General features: G+C 43.3%; 1 protein-coding gene across 1 annotated transcript in view; it reads right to left on the reverse strand.

Annotated features, from left to right (window-relative positions):
* The window catches only part of LOC130296202 (gastrula-specific protein 17-like), a 67,175-nt gene extending 66,711 nt beyond the window's left edge, over window positions 1-464 (reverse strand). The window contains exon 1 of the mRNA XM_056547504.1: window positions 44-464. The gene's annotated coding sequence lies outside the window, so the exon portion shown is untranslated. The remainder of the gene's footprint in view (window positions 1-43) is intronic.
* Window positions 465-19,190: the final 18,726 nt, after the last annotated feature.

Genomic DNA, 19,190 nt, shown 5'->3' on the forward strand with positions numbered 1-19,190 from the left:
TCCAGGACTATGACAGTGACAAATTACCAGCACACGTTCTCACCTGTCCTTCGAGTGAATGGAGACGGCTAAAGAAGCAAGCAGTGGAGCTGCGAATGGAAGCTCAGGAAGCCGGGGAATTCTCCAAGTAACTATATGCGGACTTGCTATGTTCCACACTGGGTGATTATTATTTTCAGCTTTTTGTGTTGCATCTCTGAAGAATACATATAAAGAAAAAATAATTGTTGCAGTATTATAGTGTGTGAGCCTTTTTTCTACTGTGTCACTACTGGGAATTGAGCCCCCAGGCACCACACTAGATCACCCAGTGACTTTGGTCCCTTCCCTATCTGTTTCATTTGACTATTGACAGATTACCAGTTACTACTAAAACAACCAAGTGTACTTCTATTCTCAAATCTTATTTTATTTACCTGTATTGCAACTGTATCCAAAGTAAAAAAATAAAAATAAAAATAAAGGTTTGCTATAAACTCTTTGCTTTAGAGGTATTATTTTCCTGGGGCCTTTGTTCAGATTACCTTTTAGGCCTCGTTCACTTTGCCTTCGGACTCCGCTATTGGGAGTTCCGTCGGCAATCCGATCAGGACAATGGGAGTTTAGCAAGCACTATTTTCATCTCCTCTGAATTCCTGTAATATTACCGGATCACCAACAGACCCCATGCAAGTAAATGTGGTCCATCTGGACCCGGTAGTAGCCGTTTGCATCTGACCCGTTTCAGGGTCCGATCAGCTAAAAAAAAAAAAATAGAGAAAAAGAAACACAGCTGCACACCCACAATATGTATTTTGATCTACTTGCTTCTCAGCATAAATTCAAACACCAACACATATACATTTTGATCAAAAAGTACAAGCCCACTCGCCACGTCAAGGCCACCTATTTAGAGTGGGTCCCTAACCAAACATTGGCATAGTGCCGGGCAGCGACCACCACCGCCGCAACACCATGCCCACTGGGGATCGACCCAGTGGCCAGGCAGCCCCACTGCAGCCCAATCAAGCCCCTGGCTCCGGGCCACACCTTCCCACAGACAAAGCATCACAGTAACAATGACCGCCGCAGTGCAACCACACCAATGGGAATACCCAGGGCCGGATCATCATTGGCGCTCATGGAGCACCTGCTCCGGGCCCCTTGCCCGCAGGGGGCCACGTCACATTCGGGACATCCCTGCAGGCTGTTCAGTAGTGGATCGGGGCCCCCCGATAGCCCGGCCACGGCCACTTTAAAACAGGGACCAGCGGCGGCTCCTGTGGGCCCGCCCCGGACTCCTGCTTTTTCTATATTTCATATTTCCTTACCTGGCCGCGCTCGGCAGGCTCAGGTGATGAGTCGGGTCATGTGGGCTGTGACGAGTGACGTCTCCTGCGGGTCCTCTGCACAGCGTCAGGGATGTCACTCATCATTTCCTGCAGGGCACAGTTTTCTTCATTACACCCCAGCACTGCAGGAAATGATGAGTGACGCCCCTGATGCTGTGCAGAGGAGCCGCAGGAGACGTAACTCGTCACAGCCCACAAGACCCGACGCATCACCTGAGCCTGCTGAGCGTGGCCAGGTAAGGGAATATGAAAAATAGAAAAAGGAGGAAGAGGGGGGAGCAATGATGGGGGGATTGATTGGCAGGGGGGAATGATGAGCGGGGGGGGGGGGGGTTTGGGGGGGGGGGTTAATGATGAGCGGGGGGGGGTTGGGGGGGTTAATGATGAGCGGGGGGGGGGGTTGGGAGGGGTTAATGATGAGTGGGGTGGTTAATGATGAGCGGGGGGGGTTGGGGGGGGTTAATGATGAGCGGGGGGGGTTGGGGGGGGGTTAATGATGAGCAGGGGGGTAATGATGAGCAGGGGGGGTAATAATGAGCAGGGGGGGGTAATGATGAGCAGGGGGGGATTGATGAGCGGGGGGGTTGGGGGGGGTTAATGATGAGCGGGGGGGGGGGGTAATGATGAGCAGGGGGGGGTAATGATGAGCAGGGGGGTAATGATGAGCAGGGGGGGGTAACTGGCCCTCCTGATCTTGCAAAATTACAACTCTCTGGGAGTTGTAGTTTTGCGACATCTAGAGGATTAGTGCTCTAGTTTACACTTTCTTCTTTCTTTCCTCGTAGGTAAGAAGGTTTGCTTTCCAGGTTTTGCAGCATTTCTATTTCTATTATTATATTACAGTATTTACTGTATATTTTGAGATATACAGTGGGGCAAAAATGTATTTACTCGGCCACCAATTGTGCAAGTTCTCCCACTTAAAAAGATGAGAGAGGCCTGTAATTTTCATCATAGGTATACCTCAACTATGAGAGACATAATGAGAAAAAAAAATCCATGAAATCACATTGTCTGATTTATAAAGAATTTATTTGCAAATTATGGTGAAAATAAGTATTTGGTCACCTACAAACAAGCAAGATTTCTGGCTCTCACAGACCTGTAACTTCTTCTTTATTAGTCTCCTCTGTCCTCCACTTGTTACCTGTATTAATGGCTCCTATTTGAACTTATCAATATAAAAGACACTTGTCCACAACCTCACACAGTCACACTCCAAACTCCACTATGGCCACGACCAAAGAGCTGTCGAAGGACACCAGAAACCAAATTGTAGAACTGCACTAGGCTGGGAAGACTGAATCTGCAATAGGCAAGCAGCTTGGTGTGAAGAAATCAACTGTGGGAGCAATTATTAGAAAATGGAAGACATACAAGATCACTGATAATCTCCCTCGATCTGGGGCTCCACGCAAGATCTCACCCTGCGGTATCAAAATAATCAGAAGAACGGTGGGCAAAAATCCCAGAACCACACAGGGGGACCTAGTGAATGACCTGCAGAGAGCTGGCACCAAAGTAACAAAGGCTATCATCAGTAACACGCTACGCCACCATGGACTCAAATCATGCAGTGCCAGACGTGTCCCCCTGCTTAAGCCAGTACATGTCCGGGCCCATCTGAAGTTTGCTAGAGAGCATTTGGATGATCCAGAAGAGTATTGGGAGAATGTCACATGGACAGATAAAACCAAAGTAGAACTTTTTGGTGAAAACTCAACTCGTCGTGTTTGGAGGAGAAAGAATGCTGAGTTGCATCCAAACAACACCATACCTACTGTGAAGCATGGGGGTGGAAACATCATGCTTTGGGGCTGTTTTTCAGCAAAGGGACCAGGACGAATGAACCGTGTAAAGAAAAGAATGAATGGGGCCATGTATCGTGAGATGTTGAGTGAAAACCTCCTTCCATCAAGGGCATTGAAGATGAAACGTGGCTGGGTCTTTCAGCATGACAATGATCCCAAACACACCGTCCGGGCAATGAAGGAGAGGCTTCATAAGAAGCATTTCAAGGTCCTGGAGTGGCCTAGCCAGTTTCCAGATCTCAACCCCATAGAAAACCTTTGGAGGGAGTTGAAAGTCCATGTTGCCCAGCGACAGCCCCAAAACATCACTGCTCCAGAGGAGATCTGCATGGAGGAATGAGCCAAAATACCAGCAGCAGTGTGTGAAAACCTTGTGAAGACTTACAGAAAATGTTTGACCTCTGTCATTGCCAACAAAGGGAATATAACAAAGTATTGAGATGAACTTTTGTTATTGACCAAATACTTATTTCCCACCATAATTTGCAAAACATTCTTTAAAAATCAGACAATGTGATTTTATGGATTTTTTTTCTCATTCTGTCTCTCACAGTTGAGATATACCTATGATGAAAATTACAGGCGCCTCTCATCTTTTTAAGTGGGAGAACTTACACAATTGGTGGCTGACTAAATACTTTTTTGCCCCACTGTATGTGTGTATATGTATATGTGTGTATATATGTATGTGTGTATATATGTATGTGTGTATATATGTATGTGTGTATATGTATGTGTATATATATGTATGTGTATATATATGTTTGAGTGTGTATATATAGATATTTACATGTTGGCATGCAATGCTATTGTATTCCTCCATGCAACCCTTCACAACCTATAGACCCGGCGTCCATAATGCAGCGCATTCATTGCCTACTCAATGCTTCTATATGGTACGATGTGCTCGCCGCCAGTATCTATACATACTCGGCACCGCTGTGCAGTGCGGCCAGCCTAGTGGTTGGAGGATGTTCCCGGCTCTGCAGAACGCCCTTGGAAGACAAATGCATTTTCAGCAGAATAATTAAGTTAATTAACAAATTTGCATGCATATTCAACGCCTATTAATGTGTTCTCAGCTCAGCTTGACGAACGTTTTGGTTATAACCAGCTCATTAACATACTGAAATCTGCAGCTATCCAAAAAAAATACAAGGGAAATGGGGGGGGACAGAACATGGGAAGACGGAGCCATGCGCACACGCGTGGCACACATGTGTTCATCTGGGCATACAGTACAGGAGATGCGCCATGCTCTACATTGTTTGACTTTATTAGAGTAGAAATGTCTTCATTATCTCTGAACTGGTTCCCTCCATGTCTTTCCATCTCTCTCCCTCCTTTTCTGTCTCTCTCTCTCTTTCGCTCTTCCATATTGCCCTCTTGGGGGAAACCTTGGAATCTCTGCCAACTTCACTCTCTCCCTCCATACTGTCATATGTTCCACTATTGCCTCTTTCTCTCGTCTCTCTCTCTCTGTTAAGTTTGACGGTCTCGAGCTCTTTTCGTTCATGTCATAAACTCTCGCCCCCCCCCCCGCCTCCGCCATCACCCCCGCCACCCTCTGTCTCTCTCATTTTTGCCATCTCCTGAACCCTGTCTCACTTTTTCTCATCTGCCAACTTGCATTCTCACTAAGATGCCATTTTGCAGGGACTCTCTGAGGAGCCATCTTTAAAGCAGTAAGGTGTAACAGGGGCAGTGCCAGGTTGGCACGGCCTAAGTGCAAGGGGAGCAAAGAGAGAGCGAGCGAGGTCCAGGCAGAAACACAGTCATGGTTAAGCATCAATGAAAAGGGAGAGAGAGAGAGAGAGAGGAGGGAAAAAAAGGGAGGAGAGCGAGATAGGGAGAGACTTAGCAGCTGTCACCCTAATTCCTCTAACTCTCTGTTTGTGGTCATATTAGAACAACAGATTAGGTTCTGGCTCGGCTCTCATTTATTTCTGACACACCATAATATTCTGTATCTTCATCCTCAGCGGTTTGTGCAGGCAGGTGAGTGGAGGGCATATGTATTCCTGAGCAGAGAGGGCGCAGTCGAAGATTCTCAGAAATGTCCTATGCCAAGCCTTAGGACGCAGAGGCCCTGGTGTGCCCATTCTGGGCCACTGGGGGCTGCAGAGGTTGCTGGTAAATCTCCGATGACCTTGGGAAGGTAGAAGGATTACTTATTTAGGTAGAAATCTAGGTCAGATTTTATAATAATACTAGCTGGGTACCCGTTGCCCAGTCTTCCTGTGTAAACCTTGTGAGAAAGGAAAAAACAACAATGATAAGAAGACGAATAATAAGAAGATGCTTAATCTCAATTTCCAAATAATGTCAACGATGAACTGATGGAATATGTCATTCTGTTCAGTTTCTTCAACCATTAGCCAGAAATCAAACAAATCCATCGCTGAAACCTCCTTGCTGGTTGTTTCGCTTGTTGATGGGTAGACCTGCCTTAAAGGGGTACTCTGGTAGAAAACTCTTTTTTGTATTATTCAACTGGTGCCAAAAAGTTAAAGGGGTTATCCAGGAAAAACTTTTTTTTTATATATCAACTGGCTCCGGAAAGTTAAACAGATTTGTAAATTACTTCTATTAAAAAAATCTTAATCTTTTCAGTACTTATGAGCTTCTGAAGTTAAGGTTGTTCTTTTCTATCTAAGTGCTCTCTGATGACACGTGTCTTGGGAAACGCCCAGTTTAGAAGCAAATCCCCATAGCAAACCTCTTCTAAACCAGGTGTTTCCCTAGACACGTGTCATCAGAGAGCACTTGGACAGAAAAGAACAACCTTAACTTCAGAAGCTCATAAGTACTGAAAGGATTAAGATTTTTTAATAGAAGTAATTTACAAATCTGTTTAACTTTCTGGAGCCAGTTGATATCTAAAAAAAAAGTTTTTTTCTGGAATACCCCTTTAAACAGATTTGTGAATTATTTCTATTAAAAAATCTTAATCCTTCCAGTACTTAATAGCTGCTGAATACTACAGAGGAAATTCTTTTCTTTTTGGAACACAGAGCTCTCTGCTGACACCACGAGCACAGTGCTCTCTGCTGACACCTCTGTCCATTTTAGGAACTGTCCAGAGCAGCATATGTTTTCTATGGGGATTTTCCCCTACTCTGGACAGTTCTTAAAATGGACAGAGATGTCAGCAGAGAGCACTGTTCTCGTGATGTCAGCAGAGTGCTCTGTGTTCCAAAAAGAAAATAATTTTCTCTGTGGTATTCAGCAGCTAATAAGTACTGGAAGGATTAAGATTTTTTTATAGAAGTAATTTACAAATCTGTTTAACTTTCTGGCACCAGTTGATAAAAAAAAAAGTTTTCCATCGGAGTACCCCTTTAAGTTAAACTGATATCTATCTTCACCTCGGGGGAATATTGTTGGGTACTGTAGAGCATTGTCCTCCCTGCACTCCTGCAGTGAGCAGTACAGGAAAGACAAACAGTCTATCACTGCTGGGGCTTCAGGAGACCGGAAAATCTGGGAGGCACGCATGCTGCATGCTACCCTGCTTTTCCAGTTTCCTCAAGACCCAGTAGTGATAGACTGCTTGTCCTTACTGTGCTCCTCACTGCAGCAGGGCTTCCATGCCCTATCCCTGCCCCCACACTGTTGTCTTCTCCCTCCCATCACTCCTCTCTCTGCCCACAATAAATCTTTTCTCCCCTACCCACCCCATTCACTTCCCCTGTCCCCGCACTTACTATTCTCTGCACCTGCCTGCCCAACAGTAAAATCATACTTTACCATGATGTTGCCCTGGTGGCAGGATGTTTAAAAGCACCTGATAATCTCCGCAGCCTGAGAGTAACATCAGAAGATGTATCGGAAGTCCCATAGACTGTGGCTACGGAGATGTTTAAACAAAATATATATATACACACAGTTATATATATATATATATATATATATATATATATATATATATATATGCATGGAATCCATATATACCCACCATATATACCCACATATAAATATAACATTGTATAAGAATTGTAGGTGGCTGAAAAGGAACCTATTTAGTAGGGTACTAAGACTGCTTTAATATCTATAGCAGTGGTCTCCAACCTGCGGACCTCCAGATGTTGCAAAACTACAACTCCCAGCATGCCCGGACAGCCAACGGCTGTCCGGGCATGCTGGGAGTTGTAGTTTTGCAACATCTGGAGGTCCGCAGGTTGGAGACCACTGATCTATAGGGTCAAAATTACTTCTTGCTTTAAAATATCCCTATTTATTCATCTGTAGCAGTGTTTTCCAACCAGTGTGCCTCCAGCTGTTGCAAAACTACAACTTCCGGCATGCCGAGACAGCTGAAGGCATTCTCCATGCACGCCATATTATACCGGTAGTTTATTCAAGAAGTATTTCTTGTACAGGGAGTGATACAAAACAGTATGTACCTCCATGTAAGGCGGCATTCACATCTCGTTTTTGCAATACGGTTGCCGTATCCGGTTTCATTGAAAAAAACCGTATCGAACCGTATTGCAAACCGCATATATAGACATTTCATTGTAAACCGTATGCCAACTGTAGCATCAGGTTGTGTACGTTTTGCATCACTTACGGGTTTATACGGTTTTGAACGGTTACATCAAATCGTAGTCTACTACGGTTTTGTGTCCCGGTCCAAAACCGTATCCAACCTGTATACAGTTATTTTAAAATGGAGTTCTATGGTAACCGTATTGAACCGTATGTGCGTACGCTTACATCCGGTTTGCACAATACTGCTTTTCTTTTTTTTTTTTTTTGGGAAATTCAATAAAAAAAGAACTTTATTTAAAATGTTGACAAACATAAAACCGTATGCGTTTTTTTTAAAAGGAAAACGTATTAAAACGTATGCAAACGGACATCCGTTTTCAAATCGTATATGGTTTAAAAATGTGAGGAGGCATATACGGTTGCATACGTTTCGGTCCGGTTTAGAGACATACGTTTTTTGTACAGAAACGGGATACGGGACCCGTATTGCAAAAACGAGATGTGAATGCAGCCTAAGTTGTATATGGCTTTAGATTTAGTATGTGGTCTCATCGCCCTTGGACTAAATAACAACTTCCATAGCATAGGTCAGACAGATAAATTATCTGTGGCTCCATTTACGCCGATTCCTTCTTTCCCGTATTTCTCTTCTTTTTGTTAAAAGATACGCACAAATACCATTGGAGGGCAAATATATTATTGGCTTACAGGGGTTATCCAGGGAAAAAAAAATGTATATATCAACTGGCTCCAGAGAGTTAAACAGATTTGTAAATTACTTCTATTAAAAAAAATCTTAATTCATTCAGTACTTATGAGCTGCTGAAGTTGAGTTGTTCTTTTCTGTCTAAGTGCTCTCTGATGACATCTGTCTCGGGAACTGTCTAGAGTAGAAGCAAATCCCCATAGCAAACCTCTTCTACTCTGTGCAGTTCCCGAGACAAACAGATGTCAGCAGAGAGCACTGTTGTCAGACAGAGACAGAAAAGAACAACTCAACTTCAGCAGCTGATAATTATTGGAAGGATTAAGATTTTTTTAATAGAAGTAATTTACAAATCTGTTTAACTTTCTGGAGCCGGTTGAGATATATATATCTCCATCAGGTGTGTATATAAGGTGGCTTGGATGTTCCAGATCCTGCCATGCTTACTGAACTGTTCACACAGAGGCATATTCACAGTGTAGGGTCCGTCCCAGGAGGCTACCTTATCGCGGTGGGACGGTCCAAGCTATTTGACCGCCGGCGGAGACAAATTTGCGAGCTAAGTGCCTCACTATTTCATAGTTTCACATTTGCATCTATTACACCATAGCTGTATAGCTCTCCATGTTTTAACTACATATTCATGTTGCACCTATATCCTTGTGCTGGCAGTGTGCTGCTGCATTCTTCTGTTGCTATATATATATATATATATATATATATATATATATATATATATATAATATAATATATTTTTTCCTGGAATACCCCTTTAACTACCATTTCACTAAATCCCATCCCAGATATTTGCCCTATATTGTATCATATGGCCGTAGGTACCAAATGTGCGTTAAATAGACCAACAAATTCCCATATGTGGTTTGTTTAAGTGGGAGTAAATGTATAGGATTACAGTAGATTATAAACTCCCATAGTATCAAGTGATATAATTGTCTACTGGTTTTCTGGATTCATTGTAGAAAAAAAAAAAAATATATATATATATATATATATATATATATGTGTGTGTGTGTCGCCGCTCATAAGGTGCCGCCCGAGGCAATGGGCTTTCAGTGCCATGGGGTAAATACGGCCCTGGATGTAGGGTAAGGGTCATGCACCAAATATTCAAAATCCTCTTTTATATGTAATCTGTTTTTGTAGCTTTTTTTTATTGTGTTATTGTATCATCATTGAAGAGTAAAAGTAGTAATGAAATAGTAAAATGTTAAAGCGTACCCGTCAGATCTAACAACATTTTTTTTCTTTAAATACATCACTCAGTACCTAATCCTGACCAGGTACATCAATTTTTTGTGTCTAGCACCTTATTTTTTTTTTATTACACTTTTAATTTAGCTCACTAGTCTGAATTCCTCTCAAAGGGAGGGGGTGTGGCCTCACTGTGCAGGTCTCCGCCCCCTCCCTCAGTATGCTGTCTGCTCACATCTCCCCTAGCATTAGCAAAACTACAACTCCCAGCTTGTCCTCACTGACAGTAGCGGGACACAAGATGACAGTGGGAGGATTTTTCCTCCAGCTCTGAGCCCTGCGCTCACAGCTGTCAATCAAGGAAGTGTGTCCATGACATAGGTGATGATGCATGGACACAGCAGGACTAGTGTGTCCCCAAGCAGGCAGGGGGGCAGTTGTTTGACTGGTTTTATCTGTATGAAATACTGAACATTTACTAATGAAAGCAATTGGAAAAACTATTGGTTATATATGCTTTACAACATGTCAGTTTTTGTATCTGACAGTGCCCATTTAAGTGGAGAGGCTTAAAGGAGTGAATAAAATCCCCTCTAGGCGCAAAGTTCTCCAGATGGAATCAAGCAGAGTTGGTGTATTTAAAAATACAATATTTTATTTAGACCAATGAGGCGTTTTGGGTATACACCCTTCCTCAGATTAGTATACCAATGGATAGGATGCCAATCTGAGGAAGGGTGTATACCCGAAACGCGTCATTGGTCTAAATAAAATATTGTGTTTTTAAATACACCACTCCGCTTGATTCCATCCGGAGAACTTTGCGCCTAGAGGGGATTTTATTCACTGCTTTTAGCCTTATCAATTGTGGACAGACGCAGCCCGTATCCACCTTCCCACGGCTCTTGCAACTCCTCCAGGTATCCAGAGAACGTCTGTTCCCATTGCTTTGGGTTATATGCGCTAATCTTTGCGCTCCAGGTGAGCACATTACCACCTACTTTTTTTTTTTTTATCTAATCATCTGGGATAATGCACTAGGCACCTCGTGTGGTCTCCCTTTTTCTCTCCTTGCTTCATATAAGTGGAAGTAAATGTATAGGATTACAGTAGATTATAGACTCTCATAGTGTCAAGTGATACAATTGTGTACTGGTTTTCTGGATTCATTGCTGGGGGTTCTTGTAGAAAAAAAACAACAAAAAAACGATATGTGCCGCCCCTCGTAAGGTATCGCCCGAGGCAATGGGCTTTCAGTGCTATGGGGTAAATACGACCCTGGATGGATGGTAAGGGTCTGGTCTACTGCATCGACTTTATTATATCTCAACACAAAGACATGATGTGCATATTTCTATATCCTGTCCAGGGAAACATATCCATTTACAGATGGCGTTCCTGAATCATACAGTGTGATAATCTGTTCTCTAGCTCTGTGGACAATGTTAGACACATCCATCCCTGCCATTCTACAATACCTCCCAGGGCTTGGATCTGGTTCGTTTCTCTGGTATCAGGGGTACCGCAGGGGTCCGATCCTTTGCTTCTATAAAGCAACATACACCAAATATTCAAAATTCTCTTTTATACATAATATAAATATATCTGATAATATAATATAAATATAATATAAATAATAATCTCTCTCTATATATATATATATATATATATATATATATATATATATATATATATAAAACTCAATGTGTGTATGTATGTATGTGTGTGTATGTGTGTATGTATGTATGTGTGTGTATGTATGTGTGTGTATGTGTGTATGTATGTATGTGTGTGTATGTGTGTGTGTATATGTATGTATGTGTGTATGTATGTATGTGTGTGTATGTGTGTGTGTATGTATGTGTGTATGTATGTATGTATGTATGTATGTATGTGTATGTATGTATGTATGCGTGTGTATGTATGTATGTGTGTGTATGTGTGTGTGTATATGTATGTATGTGTGTATGTATGTATGTGTGTGTATGTGTGTATGTATGTATGTGTGTATGTATGTATGTATGTGTATGTATGTATGTATGCGTATGTATGTATGTATGTATGTGTGTATGTTCCAGCATCACGTCCAAACGGCTAAAGATATTAACATGAAACTTGGCCACATGTTACTTATATGTCAGCAACAAACATAGGAAAGGTGATTTAACCCTTACCCACCCCATTTGCCAGGAATGGCTGGAGATATTTCGATAATACTTGGTCACATGGTCAGGATTTTTGTGTAAAGCCCCATGCAAATCAATGGGAAATGTATGTTCCCCCATAACTTCCTTACGGCCGGAGATATTTCAATACCTGGTACACATATTACGGGTCGGGATAGGAGGACTGGATAGGAGGACTGGATAGGAGGTCAGGATAGGAGGTCAAGATAGGAGGTTGGGATAGATTGACTGGATAGGAGGACGGGATAGGAGGACTGGATAGGAGGACGGGGTAGGAGGTTGAGATAGGAGGTCGAGATAGGAGCACGGGATATGAGGATGGGATAGGAGGTCAGTATAGGGGGTCGAGATAGGAGGTTGGGATAGATGGATTGGATAGGAGGTCTGGATAGGAGGACAGGATAGGAGGTCGGGATAGGAGATCGAGATAGTAGGACTGGATAGGAGGTCGGGATATGAGGACGGGATATGAGGACGGGATGGGATATAAGGTCGGGATAGGAGGTCGGCATAGGAGGTCGGGATGTGAGAACAGGATATGGGGTTGGGATATGACAACAATATATGAGGATGGGATGTAAAGTCAAAAGCTTCCTCCTTTGTTTATTTTCCTCTGCAACGAGGATTAGGAAGGAAAAACCGGGCAACGCCGGGTACTCAGCTAGTACTGTATATAAAAATATCTGAACCACAAAGGAAGATACGGAGACACTCGAGTCTTCAGCTGTGAATTTATTCAGGAATAGGTCATACAGCAATGCTTGGCCGGGCCAGCCATTGCTGTATGACCTATCCCGACCTCCTGTATGACCTATTCCTGAATAAATTCACCGCTGAAGACTCGAGTGCCTCCGTATCTTCCTTTTCTATTTTGTTTCTGCTATTCTGGATGAGCACCGGGGTATCGGCGGAGGGTCCGTGAGTAGCGGTTGTTGTGCAACTACAGTGCGTCGTTTGCATCCTAGTGGCAGTGCTGACATTAGACTGTTTCTCTTTATTGGATATATATTATCCGACTTTGTAGCTATTTTATTGTGTTTATTGTATCATCATTAAAAGGGTACTCTGGTGGAAAACTTTTTATAATTTTTTTTATCAACTGATGCCAGAAAGCGAAACAGATTTGTAAATTACTTCTATTAAAAAAATTACGAGCACAGTGCTCTCTGCTGACATCTCTGTCTATTTTAGGAACTGTCCAGAGCAGCATATGTTTGCTATGGGGATTTTCTCCTACTCTGGACAGTTCTTAAAATGGACAGAGATGTCAGCAGAGAGCACTGTGCTTGTGATCTCAGCAGAGAGCTCTGTGTTCCAAAAAGAAAATAATTTCCTCTGTAGTATTCAGCAGCTAATAAGTACTGGAAGTAATAAGATTTTTTTTAAATAGAAGTAATTTACAAATCTGTTTAACTTTCTGGCACCAGTTGATAAAAAAAAAAAAAAAAGAATACCCCTTTAAACAGTAAAAGTAGTAAAGAAATAGTAAAATGTTGCCGCCTAGATTACGTTATGATTCACAAGGCTAACATGTGAATTACTACTGTACTCTATGGCCCAGATTTATCACAGAATGTATACGGTAGAGCTATTTTCCCACGTTTATTTGGGTGGTGGGTATGACTAGAGTGCATCTTATTTATCAAGAAGGTGCAGCAGGATGATGAATTTTGCGCAGCTCTGCTGTGGTGGGAGAAGCTCTACCACATACACATTTTCTAGACACTTGTGGGTGAGGGAAGTAGACACTTTCCCGGGTCCTGAATTTGGCAGGTTCGGTGTTTTTACTTTCACAGAGCTGCCGGGACATTTTTACTTGCAATTAAGACGCTACAATCAAATTGCAGTGTCTAAGGGGTTAAAGCTGGGCATTACCATGATCGGTGATGTCTGCCATTAGTGATGGGTCCTGGTGGCAGATAGCTGCCAGGACCACCCAGCTATGAACTGCGCTCAGCTCCTGAGCACGTGTCATAGAAGGGGAGTGAGACGCTGTTGTCCTCAAGAGGTTAAAGGTTGAATTGTGGAAGGTAGAAGGGATTCTCACGCCTACTGGTAGGTGGTTTAGCTTTGCGCCTAAAAAAGTACATTTGCGCACAAAATAACGATTTCTGACAAAAGTCGCAAATGATAAATACGTGACCACTGCATGGTCAAAAAGAAAAAGTTCTTTGGGTCGGCAAAAAGAGTGAAATTGTCTATATCAAAAGGCGCATAAAAGTCTCCAAATATGCTGCTTGCGCCTGAACTGCGCCAAAACATAGACAAAAAGCAATGATAAATCTCCCCCCTATGAGTCAGAATTCACAGAAAAATAGCCAGAAAAGAAGATCGATTCTGTCGAAAAACACAGAATACTTGATGGACCAATGTAACGTCTTAGGCTGCATTCACATCGCGATTTATGCCTCTGAGGCACAGATATGTCGGGATAAGCTCAAAATCGTCTGCCAAGGTATCCGTGCTTGGAGCGTCATAGGCCCCATTCAATCCAATTACCCGAATGTAGTCACCAAGGGGGAGACTTATTAAAACCTGTCCAGCGGAAAAGTTGCTGAGTTGCCCATAGCAACCAATCAGATCGCTTCTTTCATTTTTGAAAAAAGGCCTCTGAATAATGAAAGAAGAGATCTGATTGGTTGCTATGGGCAACTGGGCAACTTTCCCCCTGGACAGGTTTTGATAAATCTCCCCCCTAGTAACTATATTTGGGTAATTTTACAAGTGTACTCAACTTTTGGCTTGGACTGAAAAACGTGGCAGATCACAATTTTTTTATGGGATATGCTCAGAAAATTGCCCAAATGTAGTCACTGGGGGGGGGGGACGACATTTATCATTTATCATTGTCTTTAGAGCTGTTTTTGTGTGTATGTTTGTCGCACATTTGGAGCAACGCTGCACCTCAAGCTATTTTTTGCACCTTTTTGGTTTACACTTTTTTTTTAAAGTATGTACAGACCAGCTGTTAAGGTTAGTCTTATGCAGTTGGAATAAATTTATCAACTGAGACTTTTTGTGAAAAGGGTGCAAAATGGACGCATAACCACTAAAAAGTCCAGAGTTAGCTTAGTTTTTTAGTGTATGTGAAGAGTGAAATTTTTGAAAATTTGTATCCTCCACAAATTTTATCAAATGCCCATACCGGATGGCATCCACATATACCGTACCTTAGGCTGGGTTCACACCACGTTTTGTTAAATACGGCTCCCGTATACAGTTGGGAGGAGGGGGGGCGGGGCTTAATCGCAGCGCCCGCACTCAGCCGTATTCGGGAACCGTATTTAGTGTATGTCTATGAGCCGACCGGAGTGAACCGCAGCCTCCGGTTGGCTTCGTTTTCGGCCGTATGCGGTTTCCTGACCAGGGCAAAAACGTGGTCGACCACGTTTTTGCCTGCGGTCGAGAAACCGCACACGGCCGAAAATGAAGCCGACCGGAGGCTGCGGTTCACTCCGGTCGGCTCATAGACATACATTAAATACGGTTCCCGAATACGGCTGAGTGCGGGCACCGCGATTAAGCCCCGCCCCCTCCTCACAGCCGTATACGGGAGCCGTATTTAACAAAATGTGGTGTGAACCCAGCCTTACACTGACCTCAGTGGTCACATTCATTTGTTGTTGCACATGAACGACAGTAGGAGATACTTTTTTTTCCCCTTCAAATTCCTGCCTAGTGCAAATTTCTTTTATCATCCCCATTAATTTCGGACAAAATATTTTCTTGCCTTGCACTATATTTATTATGCATTTAGGCTTTCTTGTACCTTCCTAGACACAGGGGATGTGGCCTTCGCGTTCTTGCTGCCTGGTCTCTGTCTAGTGTCTATATGCAAATACGGAGAAATCTATCAATCAAGCTTAACCTGGTCCAGCTCTTCCTAAAGGGGTACTCCACTGGAAAAAAAATTTTTAAATCAACTGGTGTCAGAAAGTTAAACAAGTTTGTAAATTACTTCTATTCAAATCTTAATCCTTCCAGTACTTATCAGCTGCTGTATGATCCACAGGAAGTTCTTTTCTTTTTGAATTTCCTTTCTGTCTGACCACAGTGCTCTCTGTTGACACCTCTGTCCATATCAGGAACTGTCCAGAGCAGGAGAGGTTTGCTACGGGGATTTGCTTCTACTCTGGACAGCTCCTAAAATGTACAGAGGTGTCAGCAGAGAGCACTGTGGTCTGTCAGAAAGGAAATTCAAAAAGAAAATAACTTAATCTGGAGCATATAAAAGTTGATAAGTACTGGAAGGATTAAGATTTTTAAATAGAAGTAATTTACAAATCTGTTTAACTTTCTGGCAAACATTTTTTCCGGTGGAGTACCCCTTTAAATCAGTTTTCTATAAAAACACTGTAGGGTCTCATTGTAAAATGTAGTTCATTGTGATAACGGAACTTGTCGGTATTACATGTTCCCTGTGTTTAAGGCAGGTTGAGTCCACTGACATGTTCCCCTTTATAAGGAACCTGCCAGCAGATTCATCCTGCCATAACCACAAGTCAGTAGGTTGGTCCCCAGTGGCTTCTTCTGCCCAAAATGTATCTCTCCCCTTGTTTTAGTATAGGCTGGTAGGGTTGGAGGAAGTCGCCGGGGCCTCCCTGATGACTTGTGGTTCAGGCAATAGGAGGGTGATGACAGATTCCCTTTAAAAGGAATCTGTCAGCTATATTTGCTGCTAAGAGCTGCAGACACTGTTGTACAGCTGTTAGGGGGGCTGCCAGACTTATAAAATTGCTTTTTAATTTCTCAGCTTTGTGTCAAAGGGGCGGAGCTGAGCTGCTCAAAGGATAGGGGATATGATGTCAGATCGCCGGGGTCCTGCTGCTGGGGACCCCCGCGATCTACCATGCAGCACCCACCTTTAGCGGCTTCCAGAGCCACTGGAGGTCCTCAGGCTGAGTCCATCTCGACATCATAATGACATCACGGCTCCGCCCCGTGTGACATCACGCTCCGCCCCCTCAATGCAAGTCTACTCCCATAGGCTTGCATTGAGGGGGCGGAGCGTGACATCACACGGGGGCAGAGCCATGATGTCACTATGCTACGTCCCCGTGATCGCCAGTAATCAGACCCGGAGCGAACGGGGTGCGGTGTGGAAGATCACGGGGGTCCCCAGCAGCGGGAACCCCGCGATCAGGCATATTATCCCCTATCCTTTGGATAGGGGATAAGATGTCTTAGCGCCGGAGTACCCCTTTAAGTCCCTCCTTGACTATCATACACGGCTCTTTAAATCAATCAAGGAGAGGCTAGGAGGTGAGTATAAACAAAGGAGGCGTGCCAGGCTGTGGCACTCGAGCTGATCGGCTCCACCTCCTTGACACTTGGCTGGAAAATAACAAGTCCATTTTATACGTTTGGTAACCACCATCATCTCCAGGATAGGTACAACTTGCTTTTATACCCTAACAGCTATCCAATGGTGTCTGCAGCTCTTAGCAGCAAAACAGCTGACAGATACCCTTTAAACGGGTACTCCGGAGATCGCGCGCAGGGGGGTTCCCAGTGGCCGGACCACCCGGGATCAGGCATGTTATCCCTTTAGATAATGGATAACATGTCTAGGAGCGGAGAACTCATTTAAGGCCATGAGTGAGGCATAACACGTAGTATCCGTTTTGCCCAGAGTGTTCCTTTAAACCCAACTTCAAGCCTATTCATCTCCATTACCATCAGGGCAAGTTCTCTTTCATCATACAGCATACAATGACAGCCGCAGACATGTAGATGTATGGCATAATGCCTCATACGGTATAGAAGTTTCCGCCACGTTTTTCACGCCTGTAGACTTCTTGCAAAGTGATCAGATGGGCACTGTCATATGGTCCTCATAGCTACAATGCACCGATAAGATAAACCGTAATAGCAGAATCCTATTAATATATATATAAACCCCCGTGTACCCCCTATTCTCTGTGTAGACATTTTGCCTCACATTCTGATGCGTTCGCAGACACAATGACATGCTCGCAGACAGACAAAAAAAAAAAAAAAAAAGTCCACCGGCTCGGATACACTGATACAAACGCCGATACACACAAAGACTCTTGTAATCTGTGTATGCAAACAAAAGCGGAGAAAGGGAGAGGGGAGAGGGCCGTGGGACAGGTGCCAAATGTGGTGAGAGAGGAGTTAATGGATCGGGGGGACGCAGCAGAGAGCGCGAGACAGATTTGGGTCTGATCCAAAGAGGTAATGTTCCTTCCATGATCGATTACTTGTCAGATGTGATTTTAAACCAATACAAGATAAATAGCATCATTTCCCCCGCTCGCTTCAGACAGAATTAAGAAGCCATTAGCTAACACAAATTTTTTGGCAAGTTTAATAAAAGCGCAAATTTACATTTGTAAGAAAAGCTCCCCAAGGTATGTTGCAAAGATGCAAATGAGTCAGAACCACCTCTACTCCACCTCCATCCCCAAAAGTCTCTTCCCCTCGTGTTCCTGTACTAGTCTATCTATATAGAGCGGGCTACCCTGCCGGAACCCACAGACACCACCCAACCTGCCGTCTTTGACCTGTATTTTACAAGGGCGCACGAAAAAATGAAGGACTTCTTATCTGGTCTCATCGCCCTTGGACTAAATAACAACGTCCATAGCATAGGTCAGACAGATAAATTATCTGTGGCTCCCTTTACGCCGATTCCTTCTTTCCCGTATTTCTCTTCTTTTTGTTAAAAGATCCGCACAAATACCAGTGGAGGGCAAATATATTATTGGCTTAAAGAGGTTATCAAGGAAAAAAAAAATTGTTTTACCATATATATCAACTGGCTCCAGAGAGTTAAACAGATTTGTAAATTACTTCTCTTAAAAAAAATCTTAATCCTGTCAGTACTTATGAGCTGCTGAAGTTGAGTTGTTCTTTTCTGTCTAGGTGCTCTCTGATGACACCTGTCTCGGGAACTGTCCAGAGTAGAAGCAAATCCCCATAGCAAACCTCTTCTACGATGTGCAGTTCCCGAGACAAGCAGAGATGTCAGCAGAGAGCACTGTTGCCAGACAGGAAAGAACAACTCAACTTCAGCAGCTGATAATTATTGGAAGGAGTAAGATTTTTTTTTAATAGAAGTAATTTACAAATCTTTGTAACCTTCTGGAGCCAGTTGATATATATAAAAAAAGTTTTTTTTCCTGGAACACCCCTTTAACACTGAATAGACTAAGGCAGTGTTTGTCTTCAGCTGATGCAAAACTACGACTCCCAGCATGCTCAGACAGACGAAGTCTGTCCGAGCATGCTGGGAGTCGTAGTTTTGCGACATTGACAAACACTGGGCCAAGTCAGGGCATGCTGCATCCTTTTCTATCTTAAAATTAACCTCCCCCCCCCCCCCCCCCAAAAAAAAATTAGACACCCCCTGATGGGGTTATAGTGAACAATGGCCAAGGTTTATAAAATGCAGCATAGGGTAGGGTCACACGTAGCGTATACGCAG

The sequence above is a fragment of the Hyla sarda genome, chromosome 12 (assembly GCF_029499605.1).
Source record: "Hyla sarda isolate aHylSar1 chromosome 12, aHylSar1.hap1, whole genome shotgun sequence".
NCBI classification, from domain to species: domain Eukaryota; kingdom Metazoa; phylum Chordata; class Amphibia; order Anura; family Hylidae; genus Hyla; species Hyla sarda.